The sequence below is a fragment of the Schistocerca cancellata genome, chromosome 3 (assembly GCF_023864275.1).
Source record: "Schistocerca cancellata isolate TAMUIC-IGC-003103 chromosome 3, iqSchCanc2.1, whole genome shotgun sequence".
NCBI lineage: Eukaryota > Metazoa > Arthropoda > Insecta > Orthoptera > Acrididae > Schistocerca > Schistocerca cancellata.
This window is the reverse complement of record NC_064628.1, coordinates 593,568,691-593,588,369: the sequence shown is the minus strand read 5'-3', so window position 1 is coordinate 593,588,369 and position 19,679 is coordinate 593,568,691. Positions and strand designations below refer to the sequence as shown.

Here is a 19,679-nt window from a genome sequence, read left to right as displayed (position 1 = left end):
TGCCATTGCGCGTGACGCCGGCGAACGAAAGACTTGTGTATTTAGTGTGGAACAACGTATTGGACCAGTGACCACGTGGACGTGTATTTCAGTTGATCAGCATGGCAGCCCCTGCGAAAAGCGTGGAGGAGCAGTTGGAAGGTTAGTTTGTATTGTGTTCCATTCCTTTTTTGCGGATAACATTGTCGATTGTACACTAACGCGTTCATATGCAAACACGTCTAGATGTACCGTATCTCGAATGGTGACTTTGTTCAGAAAATGCAGGTTGTTTTCCATACGAAAACAGAATGACATACAAACAATACTTTATGTATTGCTATTTTGTGTAATCAAGTAACGATCACTTGTAATGTTATGTGTACAACAATGTTTTACCGCCCGCCGAGTTGTGTTGAGCAATTGCTTCGCCTGTGGATACCAATGCACACGTTGACCATTACTGTAGTGTAGTTAATATTACATTGAGGGATGGATATTGTTATTACAGAGATGTTTGCGTCCGATGGGGACGTGCCGGGAGACGCGAGAGCGAGCACGGCTGCAGCAACAACTGTTCCAGAGGACGTGCCAGAGACAAACGACGATGCCGTGGTACGGAGCCGAGGAAAGAAGCGCCTTAGAAACGAAGATAAATGGCTTCGTAACGTTAGGAAAGAACGGAGAGCTCTAGGTCAAGAGTATGTAAACCGTAAGGGTAACCTTGTACCTCGAAAGGAATTGCGGAAAATCAGCGAGTGTACGTGCCGGTATGAGTGCCACAAACACATCAACGAAGAACAGCAGGAACAAGTGTTCAATGAGTTTTATAATTTAGGCAGCCACGATCTGCAGTCGGCTTTCCTGTTTACCATGATTAAAGTCGTTGATAAAGCACGGTCTTACGTAGGTCAGCAACATTCACGTAGGGAGAAGACGAGATTGTATTACTTGCTCAATTCAAATGGGTCTGAAACGAGGGTGTGCAAAAGATTCTTTCAGAATACTTTAGCCGTATCTGCTGGAAGAATCGATAGGGTACTCAAGAATAAAGGGGAAAAAGCCACCCCTCCTCGTGATGGTAGAGGTAAAGGTGAACCTGGTAATAAAACACCTCGCCACAAAGTTGATGTAGTAAAACGTTTCATAGAAAAATTCCCGGCGTATGAAAGCCATTATGCGTATCATAAAAATAACGGTAGAAAGTATTTAGGACCAGATTTAAATTTATCAGTCATGTATTCACTGTACTGTGCAGAGGAGCAAATGCCCGTTTCTCATTTTATTTTCCGCAAAATTTTTTACGAAAACTTCAATTTGTCATTTCATCCACCAGTGTCCGACTCTTGTCGAACATGTGATGCTTTGCAGGTAAAAATAACAGCTGCCGATAATGATAAGGAGAGGACGGAGTTAATTGCAGAACGTGAATTCCATCAGCAAAAAGCTGAGTATGCACGGGCAGGTTTATATAGTGATACATTGCTTAGCAAATCAGATGGTAACGTTACAGTGATAACATTTGATTTGATGAAAACTTTGCCTACACCGATCATCTCAACTGGAGTTTGCTATTACAAACGTCAGTTGTGGACATATTGCTTTGGCATCCACAATATGCACAATGATGATGTATACATGTTTCTGTGGCATGAATCCATTGCGTCGAGAGGGCCACAAGAAATTGGTTCTTGTTTGCTGTACTTCATACGCAATTTTGTCAGGACTGAAAAACTAATTATGTACTCTGATCAGTGCGGAGGCCAGAATAGAAACATAAAGGTTGCTGTACTGTGCCAATACATTGTCAACAGCTCAGAGTTCTCTGTGAAGGAAATAGACCATAAATTTTTAGTTAGCGGACACTCGTACCTGCCCTGTGATCAGGATTTTGGCTTAGTTCAGAAACGAAAAAAGTATTTTCCTAATATTTACCGTCCTAAACACTGGAATGATGTGGTAGTGAGTGCCAGAAAAAGGAATCCATTCAAGGTAATTAATATGAATGCGGAATGTTTCTTTTCAACAAAACAACTCGAAAGAAACATCACGAATCGAAAAATGTCTTCTGGCAATTGTAAAGTACAATGGTTGAACATACAGTGGCTGCAGTATGAAGCAACCAACAGATTCAAAATATTGTATAAATACTCGAACCAAAACCAAGAGCCATTTCAGGAAATTGATGTGGCCAAACGAACATCCACATGCATCAGCAATCTCGAACTGCTTTATCCTAATGGAAATGTAATTACAGAGGCAAAAAAGAAGGATCTGCTAAGTTTGCTTCCGTATGTACCTCCACTTCATCATGATTTCTACAAAACTTTACAAACGTCATCAAATGCTGTAGAAACATTGCCTGTGGATGATTTTGAAATGTAACACAATGCGTAACATTACAGAAACCAATGTAAAATGGTACATGTAATGTGTACAATGTATACTAGTAATGAATACTATTGTCACATGCATCAGCGTACTAACGGACCTGTCATTGAGAATGTTCAACTACTTGGAGCGAAAATGGACTAAGCCACAACAAAACTGCTAATATTCTACTATATAGTACTTTTGTAATTTATCTATGTCAAAATATTGTTCAATAAAACCACAGTTACATCATATGCATGTTACAAGGCTGCAATGTATCACAAACATACATTATTTGTGGGCCCGTATTATGAGACCTGTTTCCTCCATATTGACTTCTCCGGGGTTAGTCCGCTTGTGCTCTCAGTGCCTCATATAACCTGTTTTATTATAGTTTCTGCACGTGATACAATTCCTAATGCACCTCATTTCGTAACTACTATTTTTACATATGTGATAAACATTGCTCACATTACACATAAATCATGTACCACTCTTTGCAAAATAAAATTCATGATCAATTTGACAACAAAGTCTCTTGTATTTGGCATCTACATCTCCGTTGCTAGTCTGCAAATTACACTTAAGTGCCTGGCAGAGGGTTCACCGAGCCAACTTCACAATAATTCTCTGTTATTCTATTCCCAACCAGCGTTTGGAAAAAACGAACACCTATATCTCGCACAAGCTTTGTTTTCCATTATATTACTATGATGACCGTTTCTTCCTATATACGTCGGCATCAACAAAATGTTTCTGCATTCGAAGGAGAAAGTTGGTGAGTGAAATTTCGTGAGATCCCGCAGCAACGACAAATGCCTTTAGCCCTTTCCACAGTCTAACATAACAGTCGCGACACACTCTGCTGTAAAAGTTGTTGCCGTTTGACAGATGGAACGACACTAGCGCTCCAAGTGGCAGGTGAGGTGAATGTCAGACGCGTCGTAAGCATAATGTTTGTTTACATCCATTTCCTTTGTAATTTCCGAATTATTCGAGTTATTTTCTTGCCTCCAAGAGTTTGTGTAGTATCAGGAGGCATATATGTTTCTAAAAGTGATTCTAAAATAAGCGCAAGTATGGACAAAAACCATGAATAGAGTGGCAAGCTACAACACATTCGTGAAGAAACACTTGTGACATTGGACAGAATTGCAGCTTACCACGTTGATATCAAAAGAATATAAACACACAGATTCACATGTGAGAAGCACAGACATGTACCTTTACATGCAAAAGCGATCGACAGCTCGTTTATCGTTCTATAGGCCTACTGCGTGTGTGTCATTGCTGTCTGTTGGCACAAGTACGACCTTCACCTCTATATTATTCTAAGTGGGACAAGCAACTGCCAAATAGTGGGAGAAATATGCTGAAAATATTATAATTAGCTGATTACATTACATTTCACGAAAAACCACATATTTGAATAATTTTCAAACAATCTGTCTGCAGGCACTTTGCTTGTCCCGTAATAGTTTCGCTCGATCTGCACATTCTGACATTTCACACGCTTTTGTAAGACACGAAAAGCTGCACTTAATCTAACCACTCCATCGCCAAAGCATGTCTGTGTTGATGTTCACACGAATCTGGCACTGATACATGGAGAGTTGAACTGGCTGCTCCTGTGTCATAGGACTGTCTTACAGCTTTAGATTGACTGTCGAATCTTTGTGTCAGTTTCCTCTTCATCGTCAGTTGCGTTGGTTTATTTGGAATGTCAAACAGTGTGGGTACTGCATTCCACACGAGTTTGTTATTGTCTGCGTTCACGAACTGGTTTTGTTTGAAATGTAGCGGACAAAACCTAATATTATTGTACAGGTAAACTGGGTCTTTCTGCATAAGGTCTTCTCGTCTGCTATTAACTAGCCATTTTCTGCTCCTAAAACGAAACATTCATCATTCATTCACATATAGTTTGCAAGTGAATCCTGACGATACAGTTTAGTACCATGATGGTATATACCTCTCAGGATCCTTAGGAAACCTAAACAAAGACAGCTGTGGTGTCTTCTTCCTGTTGTTGCTGCAATTTATTGCGCTACAAACGCTCCCGATGATAAAAACCATTGTATAAAACAAAATAAATAATCACTATTCGCTTTCACGATCGCGCCGAACTCACAGTTCAACCTACCGACCGCTTGGGGCGCTGTAGGCTACAAAATCGATTACCCATGATGCACCATTTCCGCCATCGCCTCCCGTGTAGAAGGGGCCTACTTGCTCGAGATTCATGTGTACCTATGTTCCTTGATGTGTACGATCACTAAAAGGCAGAATAGGACTGGTCCTATTCTCACTCGTACATAGGTGTTTCGCGGATGCGCAGACGTTCAACTGGGGAACGCAACTGACCAACCGCACGAAGTTCTTTGTGTCTACTGCTCACCGAAACGTTGCAGTTCGTTCATGTTATAGTTAGTGGGTTGAACATCGGATATAAGCATTCACTGGAATTTGAACCATAAGACGCTTGTATGAAGAAGTGAATGTAAACCAGTGATCCGGAACTGCTCTTAAGAAATACGTTCTTGATCACTCGCATATGCACTCGCACATAAGCTACAAAGTGTCTTTTCATGAAAGGATAAACATGAGTTCATCTAGTAAATCAATATTGGCAACAGAAAAGCAACTTTGTATTGGTTTATCCATGATTTCCATTATAGTGAAGTCGTTTATACATGTAAGTGACTTACTTTTACACAAACTGCGAAAACAGCTAAATACAGCATTACAGTGTCCGTCTGAACTACAGTTAAATATAGTAATCATTACAAAAGGACATAGAATACTTGACAATCACGAAAAGCAAATTCAAGCCGTCGGTTCACTTTCTGGCAGTTGACAACAAAAACAGTACACACGTAGAGCAGGCAACTACACAGCCCTGTACCATGTAAACGCTATTTTGTAGTTGAACCATCTGTCGTGTGGAGCGCTGCGATAGACGGCGACTTTTTTTGTTCGTGTCGCAATTCCCGGGCTTTTGTTTTAATGATGTCCACCCAAAATCCTCTTATCACATCCGTGACACTCTCTTCTCCTGTTGTCGATAATAAACACGCTGCCCTTCGTTAATACAAAATATGTTCTTTTCTGAACTTTCTCGATACGCTCCGTTAATCCTATCTGGTATGGATCCCACACCCTGCAGCAGTACTCCAAAACTGGATGGTCACGCGTAGTGCAGGCAGTCTCTGTAGTACATCTTCTAAGTTTTCTGCCAATAAAACACAGTCTTTGGTTCGCCTTCCAAACACTTTCTGTATGTTCTTTCCAATTTAAATTGATCATGTGGTACTTAGTTGAACTTACGGCTTTTAGATTTGATTGATCACGTTGAATAATCTTACTTAGTGAACACTCTCCAGTCCATTGAGCTGATAATTATGATGAGGGTACATTGTTATAGTAATTATGTTATGCTGCAGATAACTGCATAATATATATTACCAGCCATTACACAACTGAAATGACAGTTACTACATAGGTTCTATATGTTACAATTAGTTATGTGATGAGCTTGCTGCAATCCTAACTCCACTATTCTTAAACATGCTGACCATTGGTTACCAGAATGAATAAGTTCTGTACACTGATTGACATATATGCTACAATATGACTGACAATGACCTCTGATAAAATAGTATAGTGGTAGTCTGACATCACAAATCTGAAGCATATAGGACATTTCTGCAAATTCTAGAAACATATATGCACCTGTCCTATCACATCAAACCTCTATAATTCTCATATGAATATTGTGGTAACCTAGAGGCATCATTTGAATGAAGCTATCAGGGACTAAATAACACTCTGTGAGCCACTGCATAGAACATCAGCACTGCACTCAGCTGGTGGGCTGCTTGTTATTTCATGTTCTCTCTGTCTTAAGCTTACTGCAAGTTGAACAGCTCTTCATCAAGGCACTTCTTTATTTTATCGACAAAGCATCAGCAGCAGTTATATTGTAATCATTGTGAGTAGATGATACTTGTCTAGCTTTCAGTATTTACAGTCTGAAAAACAGTTTTGCTTAAGGATGACTTATTCTAGGGATTGCTGTCAGCATTTTGTTTTCCATGTTCTGATTACAACTGCTGCTCCTCTTGTTAGCAGAAGCTGGAATCAAACTTATGCTGCACACACTTGCTGGTTTCATTTTCAGACTTTTTGAGCTTTTTTTTTATTGTCACTGCCTGTTGATAGAGCCAACAACAGTGATCTTAAGAGAAAGTTTATAATTATCCAAATATGTGATGCCTACTCATAATGGTTATATTGTAAAGACTAGGGACACTCCAAAATGTGAATTGTGTCTGGTGAATGAGCTTTTCAGTATTTGGTATGCTTATGACAGAAAAACAAAAATAATTGTGACAATTACTGACTTAGGTGTTTAGCTTCCATTCGGTGTAAATGGCTCTGAGCACTATAGGACTTAACATCTATGGTCATCAGTCCCCTAGAACTACTTAAACCTAACTAACCTAAGGACATCACACAACACCCATTCGGTGTAACTGAATATTATCAGTAATTCTGCTCTAGTCCCTAAACCTAGTCACAGAAATGGGAATAAACTCATCGCCCAATGCTTTAGGTATTTCAGCTTCCAGTAATGCCTTGGCAGCTTACGCCTTTGAATTGTGTGTTTCCCCGCTCAAGGAATATATTGGTTGTGGAAACATTCTTTCTGTTCATAGTATTACTGAAACTTGGCAACTCTGACTATTGAGATATCTGAGTGCCACAAAATTATCCTTCTAAATACGCTTGATATCCTCTTTATCATTTCCATTAAACAATCTGAATGATTAACAGTAAGCTCCCAGGCATTCTGCTGAGTTGTTAAGATCACAATCTGAATGAATTTTCACTTAAGGTGTGACATCAGGTTATCAATTTATAGTTTCAAGTCCACTAAGATCCTTCCATCCAAAAATTGCAACTAATCTCATCTTATATTGCCATTTATCTGTACTAGCCACCCCTATGGTAATGACAAATGCCACAGCCCTTCCCTCTTCTGAGGTAATGGGATTGTGTTGTCACGTGCAAGCTGTGATGGCTCTAGGCCAGATTTTTACCTATTCTGTAAGAACAAGATGCCAGATCAAAAATCAATAAGAAAATCTTATCCATTGTAAGCCTTCCCACTACTTCCATTACCCCATGTGTAAGGATGAAAAACTTATGTCATATACTTGATAATGTCTTCTGCTTGTGCCAACATAACTTTTGGTTTTTGTGAATACACAATTTTACTTATGAAATGCCAGATTTCCATACCACTTGAGTAATACATAGAACAGCATGTAAACATAGACTGTTTCAAAGTGTGTAATATTTTACTAATTCATGCAAATTTAGGCACATTATTGTCACAAATACTTGACAGGTGCTATCTTCTGTTGTCAATTTCTAGAATTAATAAGGAAGAAACAGTAGCAAATGTAAGAGCTGCTGTTGTGACTGATCCAGTGTGTTCTCCTGTTTCTTTAGTTTCAGGAGTGAACTTACTACATTTTGTAGTTTCTTGTGATTCTGCTACAAATGTGTCATATTTGTTGAGTGAGCAAGAAAGTTTGGAAGCCCAAGGGGAAAGACCCAATGACTCTGGGTGAGGGACAAATATCTCAGTGGAAACAGGCTGAAGAAAATTCATATTTGGGGAAGCTGCAGTCTGCTATAATTTTTTGTCACTAATACTGTTGCTACAGATACTGCTGCAGTAATTACAATTTAGTCCTTTCATCTTGTTGTTGTTGTTGTGGTCTTCAGTCCTGAGACTGGTTTGATGCAGCTCTCCATGCTACTCTATCCTGTGCAAGCTTCTTCATCTCCCAGTACCTACTGCAACCTACATCCTTCTGAATCTGCTTAGTGTATTGATCTCTTGGTCTCCCTCTACGATTTTTACCCTCCACGCTGCCCTCCAATGCTAAATTTGTGATCCCTCGATGCCTCAGAACATGTCCTACCAACCGATCCCTTCTTCTAGTTAAGTTGTGCCACAAACTTCTCTTCTCCCCAATCCTATTCAATACCTCCTCATTAGTTACGTGATCTACCCACCTTATCTTCAGCATTCTTCTGAAGCACCACATTTCGAAAGCTTCTATTCTCTTCTTGTCCAAACTAGTTATCGTCCATGTCTCACTTCCATACATGGCTACACTCCATACAAATACTTTCAGAAACGACTTCCTGACACCTAAATCTATATTCGATGTTAACAAATTTCTCTTCTTGAGAAACGCTTTCCTTGCCATTGCCAGTCTACATTTTATATCCTCTCTACTTCGACCATCATCGGATATTTTACTCCCTAAATAGCAAAACTCCTTTACTACTTTAAGTGTCTCATTTCCTAATCTAATTCCCTCAGCATCACCCGACTTAATTTGACTACATTCCATTATCCTTGTTTTGCTTTTGTTGATGTTCATCTTATATCCTCCTTTCAAGACACTGTCCATTCCGTTCAACTGCTCTTCCAAGTCCTTTGCTGTCTCTGACAGAATTACAATGTCATCGGCGAACCTCAAGGTTTTTACTTCTTCTCCATGAATTTTAATACCTACTCCGAATTTTTCTTTTGTTTCCTTTACTGCTTGCTCAATATACAGATTGAATAACATCGGGGAGAGGCTACAACCCTGTCTTACTCCCTTCCCAACCACTGCTTCTCTTTCATGCCCCTCGACTCTTATAACTGCCATCTGGTTTCTGTACAAATTGTAAATAGCCTTTCGCTCCCTGTATTTTACCCCTGCCACCTTCAGAATTTGAAAGAGAGTATTCCAGTCAACACTGTCAAAAGCTTTCTCTAAGTCTACAAATGCTAGAAACGTAGGTTTGCCTTTTCTTAATCTTTCTTCCAATATAAGTCGTAAGGTCAGTATTGCCTCACGTGTTCCAACATTTCTACGGAATCCAAACTGATCTTCCCCGAGGTCGGCTTCTACCAGTTTTTCCATTCGTCTGTAAAGAATTCGCGTTAGTATTTTGCAGCTGTGACTTATTAAACTGATAGTTCGGTAATTTTCACATCTGTCAACACCTGCTTTCTTTGGGATTGGAATTATTATATTCTTCTTAAAGTCTGAGGGTATTTCGCCTGTCTCATACATCGTGCTCACCAGATGGTAGAGTTTTGTCATGACTGGCTCTCCTGAGGCCATCAGTAGTTCTAATGGAATGTTGTCTACTCCCGGGGCCTTGTTTTGACTCAGGTCTTTCAGTGCTCTGTCAAACTCTTCACGCAGTATCGTATCTCCCATTTCATCTTCATCTACATCCTCTTCCATTTCCATAATATTGTCCTCAAGAACATCGCCCTTGTATAGACCCTCTATATACTCCTTCCACCTTTCTGCTTTCCCTTCTTTGCTTAGAACTGGGTTTCCATCTGAGCTCTTGATGTTCATACAAGTGGTTCTCTTATCTCCAAAGGTCTCTTTAATTTTCCTGTAGGCAATATCTATCTTACCCCTAGTGAGACAAGCCTCTACATCCTTACATTTGTCCTCTAGCCATCCCTGCTTAGCCATTTTGCACTTTCTGTCGATTTCATTTTTGAGACGTTTGTATTCCTTTTTGCCTGCTTCATTTACTGCATTTTTATATTTTCTCCTTTCATCAATTAAATTCAATATTTCTTCTGTTACCCAAGGATTTCTATTAGCCCGCGTCTTTTCACCTACTTGATCGTCTGCTGCCTTCACTACTTCATCCCTCAGAGCTACCCATTCTTCTTCTACTGTATTTTTTTCCCCCATTCCTGTCAATTGTTCCCTAATGCTCTCCCTGAAACACTCTACAACCTCTGGTTCTTTCAGTTTATCCAGGTCCCATCTCCTTAAATTCCCACCTTTTTGCAGTTTCTTCAGTTTCAGTCTGCAGTTCATAACCAATAGATTGTGGTCAGAATCTACATCTGCCCCAGGAAATGTCTTACAATTTAAAACCTGGTTCCTAAATCTCTGTCTTACCATTATATAATCTATCTGAAACCTGTCAGTATCTCCAGGCTTCTTCCATGTATACAGCCTCCTTTCATGATTCTTGAACCAAGTGTTAGCTATGATTAAGTTATGCTCTGTGCAAAATTCTACAAGGCGGCTTCCTCTTTCATTCCTTCCCCCCAATCCATATTCACCTACTATGTTTCCTTCTCTCCCTTTTCCTACTGACGAATTCCAGTCACCCATCACTATTAAATTTTCGTCTCCCTTCACTACCTGAATAATTTCTTTTATCTCGTCATACATTTCGTCTATTTCTTCATCATCTGCAGAGCTAGTTGGCATATAAACTTGTACTACTGTAGTAGGCATGGGCTTTGTGTCTATCTTGGCCACAATAATGCGTTCACTATGCTGTTTGTAGTAGCTAATCCGCACTCCTATTTTTTTATTCATTATTAAACCTACTCCTGCATTACCCCTATTTGATTTTGTATTTATAACCCTGTAATCACCTGACCAAAAGTCTTGTTCCTCCTGCCACCGAACTTCACTAATTCCCACTATATCTAACTTTAACCTATCCATCTCCATTTTTAAATTTTCTAACCTACCTGCCCGATTAAGTGATCTGACATTCCACGCTCCGATCCGTAGAACGCCAGTTTTCTTTCTCCTGATAACGACGTCCTCCTGAGTAGTCCCCGCCCGGAGATCCGAATGGGGGACTATTTTACCTCCGGAATATTTTACCCAAGAGGACGCCATCATCATTTAATCATACAGTAGAGCTGCATGTCCTCGGGAAAAATTACGGCTGTAGTTTCCCCTTGCTTTCAGCCGTTCGCAGTACCAGCACAGCAAGGCCATTTTGGTTAATGTTACAAGGCCAGATCAGTCAATCATCCAGACTGTTGCCCCTGCAACTACTGAAAAGGCTGCTGCCCCTCTTTTCATCTTAATCTAGCATTTTTTTTACACATGGTGCTCACAAAGAGGCAGATTCCAACAAGGGCTCCCAAGATTAGTTTGGAGAAGATGAGACTATTAACTGGCAAGACAAGCACATAAGAAACAAACTGGTGCTGCCCTGAATGCTACTTACGTCTCTGCATGCCAGAATACTTCAGACTTTTCCATACAAAAGATGATCACATTTGAAACTGCACAAGAACTCACCTCACACTGTTTGTCTTTTATTTTTTGCCATCACTATTGTGAAATCTGTAATCTATTAAGGAACAAAAATAAACAGGAAAAAGAATCATTGAAGCATTGTCTTTTTTGTGTGTATTACATTTTAAAATATATCAAACACAAATGTGCCGATAATGTTTGAAATGATGGCATGAATGGCTGGTTTTCTGGGTACCAAAGTTTCTCTAATTGGCTGGATCTCAGAGTGTTAACATTGACTTTCATAATAAGAATATTGTGGTAAGCTTAATTTCATTTGTATTAGTACGATGCATATTTGAATAACATTTTCCCATAAGAGATAAATCAATCAAACTACTAGATGGTTTTGTTTGTGAAATAAGCAGAATCTATTAAAGTGTAGCAGCAACACCTGATTCAGTTTGGTTGGTCGTTTTTGTTACACTACAACCGAAAGGTGTCTAGATGGTTGTTAAATGCCAGCTGTAATGGACACACTTCTAGGGAGGAATTTGTAGTGGATAACATTCTTTTTGAGTCACCACATGCAAAATATGTTCACACTTCCCTTTGCTAGAGTATGTCTTTGTTAGGGCTCAGCCATTAATATCTTCTGAAGAAGTAAACAGAAAGGCGTAATTGCTTGTCAGTAGTAATAGCTTTGCATCGGAATAGTCAGTGATCAAACTGATGGTGATCAACCAAAATTGCAGTCACAGTAACCGTTTTGAATTAGAGCATGCAGTATTCCTACACCCAACTTCAAACCTTCCTTATTGAATACAAATGTTGCACAAAGGTTAAATGGTCCCAGTTCATCATATATGTCAATTTTATCAAGACTTCCTGAATGTGGAAAATTCTTTATGCCAGAACAAACTTTCTTGAAACAAGAAAATTATTTCCTGATGTAATTTGTCCAATAGCAATTGTCCCACATACAACAGAAATGTTTTGAGTTATTTCCGCTGCCTTCACCCGTCTATTAAATCCAAAGCAAACAATATGTCACAAATGTTAAACATTTTTCCCTCTGAGGCTATTTTATAATGCTTAAACAACATTTGTAATTTCAAATACGCAAAAACCAATATCTAACTGCAACAAAAATACTCTCACTACAAATAAGAAAATGTTGACTGATACAAATCCTCATATCAGCACATGCGAGTTGTGTTGCTGCATGGAGTTCACTCGGTTTATTGAAGTTATTTTGTGCAGAAAATCAGACTATAATAATAAGCAATTTTATGTTTACTAATGTGAGAGCAGAAATGTGCCCACGGTACACTGTGCTACATTCATTTGGCCTGATAGCGCCTAGTGACATGTGGCTGGCGCCTAGTGACATGTGGCTAGTAAGTCGCAGTAGGGTGAGGAAACTCTTGAGCACAAATTGTTCCGATATTGATGCAGACACAAGCTCTTTCGCAGAAATCTTTCTGTAAGTTTTTACTATTGCTGAACGATTAAAAAGTAAACTACTTTATCTTTGAGGTTTCATCAGATTGATATCTTTATCAGACCACTGAAATGAAGTTTAAAAATAAAGAACTTGAAATCACAAATTTGCATCTACACTGTGTGATGTTTATCACTACACCACAAGCAGCTCAAGCAGAAGACAACACATCCTCCAGAAACTTCCGCATCTTACAGGGTTGCCAGAGTGCGCAATGGCGGGACTTCTGAAGAGTGGCTGGTTTTATTGGCCCTTTAAGTACGACTTTGACTTAGTATCTGCGGTGTTCGGTTAGTGGCCAGATTTTATGTCGTAAGACTACCCCTTAGGTACCTATCATAGTGTTTTTAAATATCAAAGAAGGCTCCCACAAAGTAGTGGTTGTGAAAAAACACCTCCTATACTCTTGCCTCCAGCATAGTACAACTACTGAAGGTAGATTGCTACCTTCTTAATCCATAGTGGGATGAGCTACACAGCTTTCGGCACCACAAAACCAAGACAATATGATATTACCATTGTGTTCATGATTATTTCCCACACGAAATGTTACAGCAGTGTTATGATAGCTGCTATGGTGAATACCATCCTTCCATGTTTTTAGGAATGGTAACCGAGATTTGTTCCCTCCTCGAGTTTTCAACTTCTTTTGAAAGCAGTGTGTAGAATCTCTCGTGATCAGTAACTTAGATGATGCAGAATGCTTTATTGAATTTTATCTGCACCAGGTGAGGTGTAATAGGAGACTGACAGACCTAATTACAGTTCCCATGTTGTCACTGGATGGTTGTGCTAGAAGGTGGCTCTTATTTCACATTTCCAAATCTTTGATAGCTTTTTTGGGCTACCATTCAATCTGGTTCCATTCCATACAAAAATGAAGTATTCGAGATTTGGACTCACTACGATAACAGCAAAGGGCTCCCATGGGTCTTAAAATTTGAAAACTGCAGGAAAGAGAGAAAAGGAAAAACTTCACAAACTATTATTTCTGTCTGATAAATGCCTTCACTACATACAAGTTTTTATTTTGGTCTCCTTAAGTGATGGCATTCACATTTCACAGATCACATTGGTCATGTTGTAACATTCTGCTACAAAATATACAAATATACTGACAAAAGATAGCCAGTTTAGGGTTTGGTTTGTAGCTGATTTTTGAACCAGTTCACAAAATATTGGTACTGTTCACAGGAAATGCTATTTAACTTTACAGTTTTTATGTCGCTCTCCAAAATCTGAATTGTCAGTTGTAAGACTCGGCAGACCTAAGAGCACCTCAAAAAGTCCAATGCAGTTCTGGGTGAAATTTCAAAACAAAAATGTTACGTAGACCATGACTAAACAACCCAGAAGATTCACCAGCACCTATGACAACTTCTTGTGAATCCTTTCATTATTTCAACCTTTTGCTGATTACACTAAAAGAATTTACTTGTGAATAATGGTATTCCAACAACCCTCATGATATTGAAGCCATTTTTCTGGGAGTTCCATTGACCATCATGCAAATTATATTCCTTATAATAATGAAAATAATCAATTATTGACAATATAATGTAAATGGATAGATAAAAAATCTATCCACCAAGCAGTGACAAGAGAACTCACACACAAAAAGGTTTAACTTTTACAAGCTTTCGGAGCCAAAAGCTCTTCCTCCTCCTCCTCCTCCTCCTGCCAGAACAGTTGAAGGGGAAGGGGAAGAAAGAGAGGCTGAAGGAAAAGGCTGGAGAGATTTAGATAAAGGAGTACAGTTCAGAAAAGACACCCAGAACCCTGGTTCAGGGGAGACTTACTGGACAGGATGAGAAGAAAAGACTGATTGTTGGGGACTGCACCAGACAAGATTTGAAAACCTGAGAGCTTATAAGTGGAAGACAGGGTAATATGTAAGACAGAGATTACTATTAAAACATCAAGCATGAGTTAATAAGAGTAAAAAACTAAGTGCATTGTACGCAGCAGAGGTGGGAGGAGGCATAGTGAAAAACAGTCAGGTCAGAAAATAAAAGATGTAGAAAACTAAAATAGAGTGAAGAAAGGAGTGGTTACTGTGAAGAAATGCTGAGACTGGAGGAATTAATGTGAATTAAGGTTCAAGTGGGTGGCGAGGACCAAGGACATGTTGTAGTGCTTCTTCCCACCTACAGAGTTCTTTGAAACTGGTGTCTGGAGGAAGAATCCAGGAGGCACATATGGTGAAATAACATGACTGTCATGTTGTACAGCATACTCTGCAAAGGGATATTGAGTGTTACTGGTATACTCCCTCTGCCTATGCCCACTCATCCTAACTGATAACTGGGTGGTAGTCATGCTCATGTAGAAGGCCGAACAGTGTTTACTTAACACCTGAAATATGACATGTAACTTTCACAGGTGGCTCTCCCTTTGATAGTAAAATGATTTGCCAGTTACAGCGCTGGAATAGGCGGTGGTAGGAGGGTGCATAGGGCAAGTCTTGCAGCAGGGACAGTCACAGGGGTAGGAGCCATAGGGTAGGGAAATGCGTACAGAAAGAGCATAGGATTTGACAAGGATATTGCGGCGATTGGGGGATGACTAAATGCTATTCTGGGTGTGGCGGGCAAAACCCTAGACAGAATGGATCTCATTGCAGGCATGATTTTAGGATGTCATGGCCGTGTTGAAGTAGCTGAGTGGGATGATTACATTCAGTGAAGGCTGAGGTGAGAATAGTGGTGTGTCGCTGTAAAGAGTCTTCACCCGAACAAGAATGTTTGCTCAAATGCCAAGGCTGTATGAGAAGGAACATTTGACATGGAAAGGATGGCAACTGTCAAAATGTAAGCACTGTTGTTTGTTAGTATGTTTAACGAGGATGGAACTGTGCAGTGCAGCTGGCCTTTGGTGAGGGTGGGATCAGCATCAAGGAAAGTGGCAATGGGATTTGGAATAGAACAATGTGAAATTTAATTGGGAGAAGGTATCTAGAGATTCCAGGAATTTTAGCAGGCCAGCCTCACCGTGAGTCCACATGGTACAGATCTTATCAATGTATCTAAACCAAACCAGAGGCTGAAGGCTTACGGATCCCAGTAAAGACACCTCCAAGGGACCATGGAAAGGTCGGCATAGAAAGGAGCCAGCCTGGTTCCCACAGCGTATCCCTGATCTGTTTGTATGTCTGCCCTTTGAAGGTGAAGTAATTGTTGGTAAGTGTAAAGTTGATCAAGGTGAGCAAGAAGGATGTCATAGGTTTGGGATCAGTTGGTGAGTGTTGACTGAGGAAATTTTCACTGGCAGACACCATGTATGTAGGGGACGTTGGTATAGACGGAGAAGCCATCAATGGTGACAAGCAACATGTGTAGGGGGAGTGGGACAGGCACAAATTTCAGATGATCTAGAAAATGGTATCTTCAAAATAGGAGGGAAGTCTTTGTACTATGGGCTGCAGGTGTTGATCAACTAAGGCAGATATAAATTCGGTGGGTGCTTTGAAGCCAGCAACTACAGGATGGCCTGGATGATAGGGTTTGCGGATCTTAGGAAGAAGGTAAAAGGTGGGTTGTGTGGTTGGGGGTAGGGTAAGGAGTTCTATGGATTGAGGTGTAAGTCCTTTTGAAGGGCCTGAGGCTTTTAGGAGGGACTGCAGGTCAGTCTGAATCACATGGATGGGATCTTCATGACAGATGGTGTATGTAGAGGTGTCAGACAGCTGCTGTATACCTTCAGAAACATACTTCTGTCAGTCAAGTACCATATGGTAGATACTTTGTCTGCTGGGAGGATTATCATGGAGTCATCAGCTTAACGGAATGTAGAGCATGGAGTTCTGCAGAGGACAGGTTAGGGTCATGTTGTTGTGTCCTGAGAAAGTGTTGTGAAGCAATGCTGAATGTGAGGAATTCTTGGAAGAATTGTAATGGATGATTTTTAGATAGTGGTGGTGGATCAATTTGGGACCATGGTCTGAACTGTTCAAGGCAGGGTTCAATGTCAGGTTTGCTGCTGGAAAGGTTTTGGGATTGGGTTGCAAAGTGATACTTCCAGCTGACATTATGTGTAAAGGAATGTGGGTCCTTCAGCAAACCAGCATGGTTAAATGCAGGTTTAGGGTTGAAAGTGAGACCCTTAGATAATATAGATAATTTAAGAGTGGAGAGTGCTTTAGACGAGAGGTTGAGAACACTGTACTGTTGTGGCTGTAAGTTATTACTGGCTTGGAACACAGGCGTGAAGGCTTGGGATGTTAATGAGGTTGGCCAAGCTCGGTTTGTAGGAGTTGTATCCGTTTGGTGAGCTGCAGACGGAAGTCACAAGATCGAGGAACAATCTCCTTCAAAGGAACTTCCAACTGCCAACACAACACTGTGCGAATGCAGTGAAATGCAGACAACACGGCATATCTTCAAATGTAACTCATGCCCAACCAGCTGTAGTATGAAGGACTTAACAGCTGCAGCACCCAGTGTTATCAAAGTTGCCCAATTCTTGGTGAATACTGTATAGTTTCATTTGTATGTATTGTATGTGTGTTCATTTTAGTGTACCTCTGACATAAATAAAGAAGAGAGACAGGAAGGAAAACAACACTGTTGTTAAGGAGAAGGTGGGAATATCTTTTTGAGGTGAAATCTGGGATGTTATTGCAGTATGTAGTTGGCTTGGCAGACAACACCATCCAAGGAAACATGAGGGGCAGATAACTGCAGGATTTTGTAGGAGGAGAGAAGTCTGGTGGAGTGGGAACTGGGAGAGGAGGCATATAGGTCACACGTTAGCTGGGTAAGTGCAAGAGATTGCTGTATTCGAAAATGTAAAACAGCCTGGTGTAGAGTAGGATTACATCCAGAAACAGGTACTTTCAAAGGTATTTGTTTGGATGCAGACTCTTTACAGCAATATACCACCACTCTCACCTCAGCCTTCACTTGATGTAATCATCCCAACAGCTTAGTTCAAACACAGATTTCACAGGCCATCACATAAAATCCTGGTACTGCTGATCCTTCCAAAAAACAACTCCAGAGCACACCAATCGTCACTCAGTGTTAGCCTCGTCTTGAATGTATTAATCGTTACTTCAACAAGGCCATGACGTCTTAAAATCGTGCGCTGAAGATCCATTCTGTCATATTTTTCCCACCACATCCAGAATGGTGTTTCACCACGCTCCCACTCTCCAAAATACCCTTGTCAGACCCTATCCTCCTGCACCCATCTAACTAACCTATGGCACCCACCCCTGTGACCGTCCCCACTGCAAGACTTGCCCTATGCAGCCTCCTACCACCAACTATTTCAGCCCTGTAACTGGAAAAACACACACTACCAAAGGGAGAGCCACCTATGAAATGACATGTCATATATAAGCTGTTAGGTAAACACCCTTCATCCTTTTATATCAGCATGATTACCACCCAGTTATCTGCCAAGATGAATGGGCATAGGCAGAGGGTGTATACCAGCAACACACAACATCCTGTTGCAGAGCATACTCTACAACATGACAGTCACGACCTCGGTGCCTGTTTCACCACACGCGCCATTTGGATTTTCCCCCCAAACAACAGTTACTCAGAACTCCACAGGTGGGAACACGTGCTACATGTCCTTTGTTCTCACCACCCACCTGGCCTTAATTTACGTTCCATCTCAGCATTTCTTCACAGTAACTACTTCTTTCTTCACTCCACTTTAGTTTTCTACATCTTTCATTTTCTGACCCGTCTATTTTTTGCTGTCCCCCTGCCACCTCTGTTACATACAATGCACTTAGCTTTTCACTCTTACTAACTTGGGCACGATGTTTTAATAGCAAAACTGTCTTGCATATTACCCTGTCTTCAACCTTTAACCTCTCAGGTTTCAAATCTCGTCCAGTGCAGTCTGATAAGTCTCCCCTGAAATAGGGTTCACGGTGACTTTTCTGAACTGTACGCCTTTCCCAAAACCTCTCCAGTCCTTTTCCTTCACCCCTCTTCAACTTTTCTGCCAGAAGAAAGGGCCTTTGGCTCCAAAAGCTTGTAAAAGTTAAACCTTTATGTTTGCGACTTCTGCTGCTGCTTAATATATTTCTTGTTCTTCAGGAGATTCAAGCAGATTCAGAGTCCAAATTCGACGTTACAGCACATTACATGGATGCTATTATTTGATGCAAACCCAATGCACTTTTGGGGAAAGAAATAGAACAAGTTAAACATTTTATTACCTTTGATAATTTCTGAGTCATCACATTTATTGCTGTATTCTATATGTTCTGTTAGCAAACTTTTGTGGCACAGTAAGCTGTATTTCAGTGTGCACCAACGTTACCTCATGCACATGCATTGCCATTGTAAAGATATTAGTGAAAGACATTTTTACGCCTGCCTCAGAACCTGGACAAGGTGACTCAAGGTTGATTAATTTTAATAATCACACATTTTTTATGATAACTATTCCTGGTTTGATTCTGACGGTTTATTCAGTTGACATAAAAAAAAAAAAACCAGAATGCTAGAATTCTCTCTCCCACTCTTTGCCTTATAAAGTTTCCATGTCTTCTCTTAATCACTATCTCTGAACGTAACTGCACCTACATTCTACTTGCAGATGTTTGAGGTATAACATCATAGCATGATGCCAAATGCTGTAGAAGTGCAAAATCCACAAAATTCTTTGGTTACTAAAACAACAAAATAAGTTGACAATGTTAATTACAGGGCAGCCACTATGACAGGAGTTATGACCACAATACATTAACATGCCAACTA

General features: G+C 40.2%; 1 protein-coding gene across 2 annotated transcripts in view; it reads left to right on the top strand.

The window, feature by feature from the left end:
* Positions 1–19,679, top strand: part of LOC126175460 (protein disulfide-isomerase TMX3) — a 352,285-nt gene that overhangs the window by 228,734 nt on the left and 103,872 nt on the right. The gene's annotated exons all lie outside the window — the stretch shown is intronic.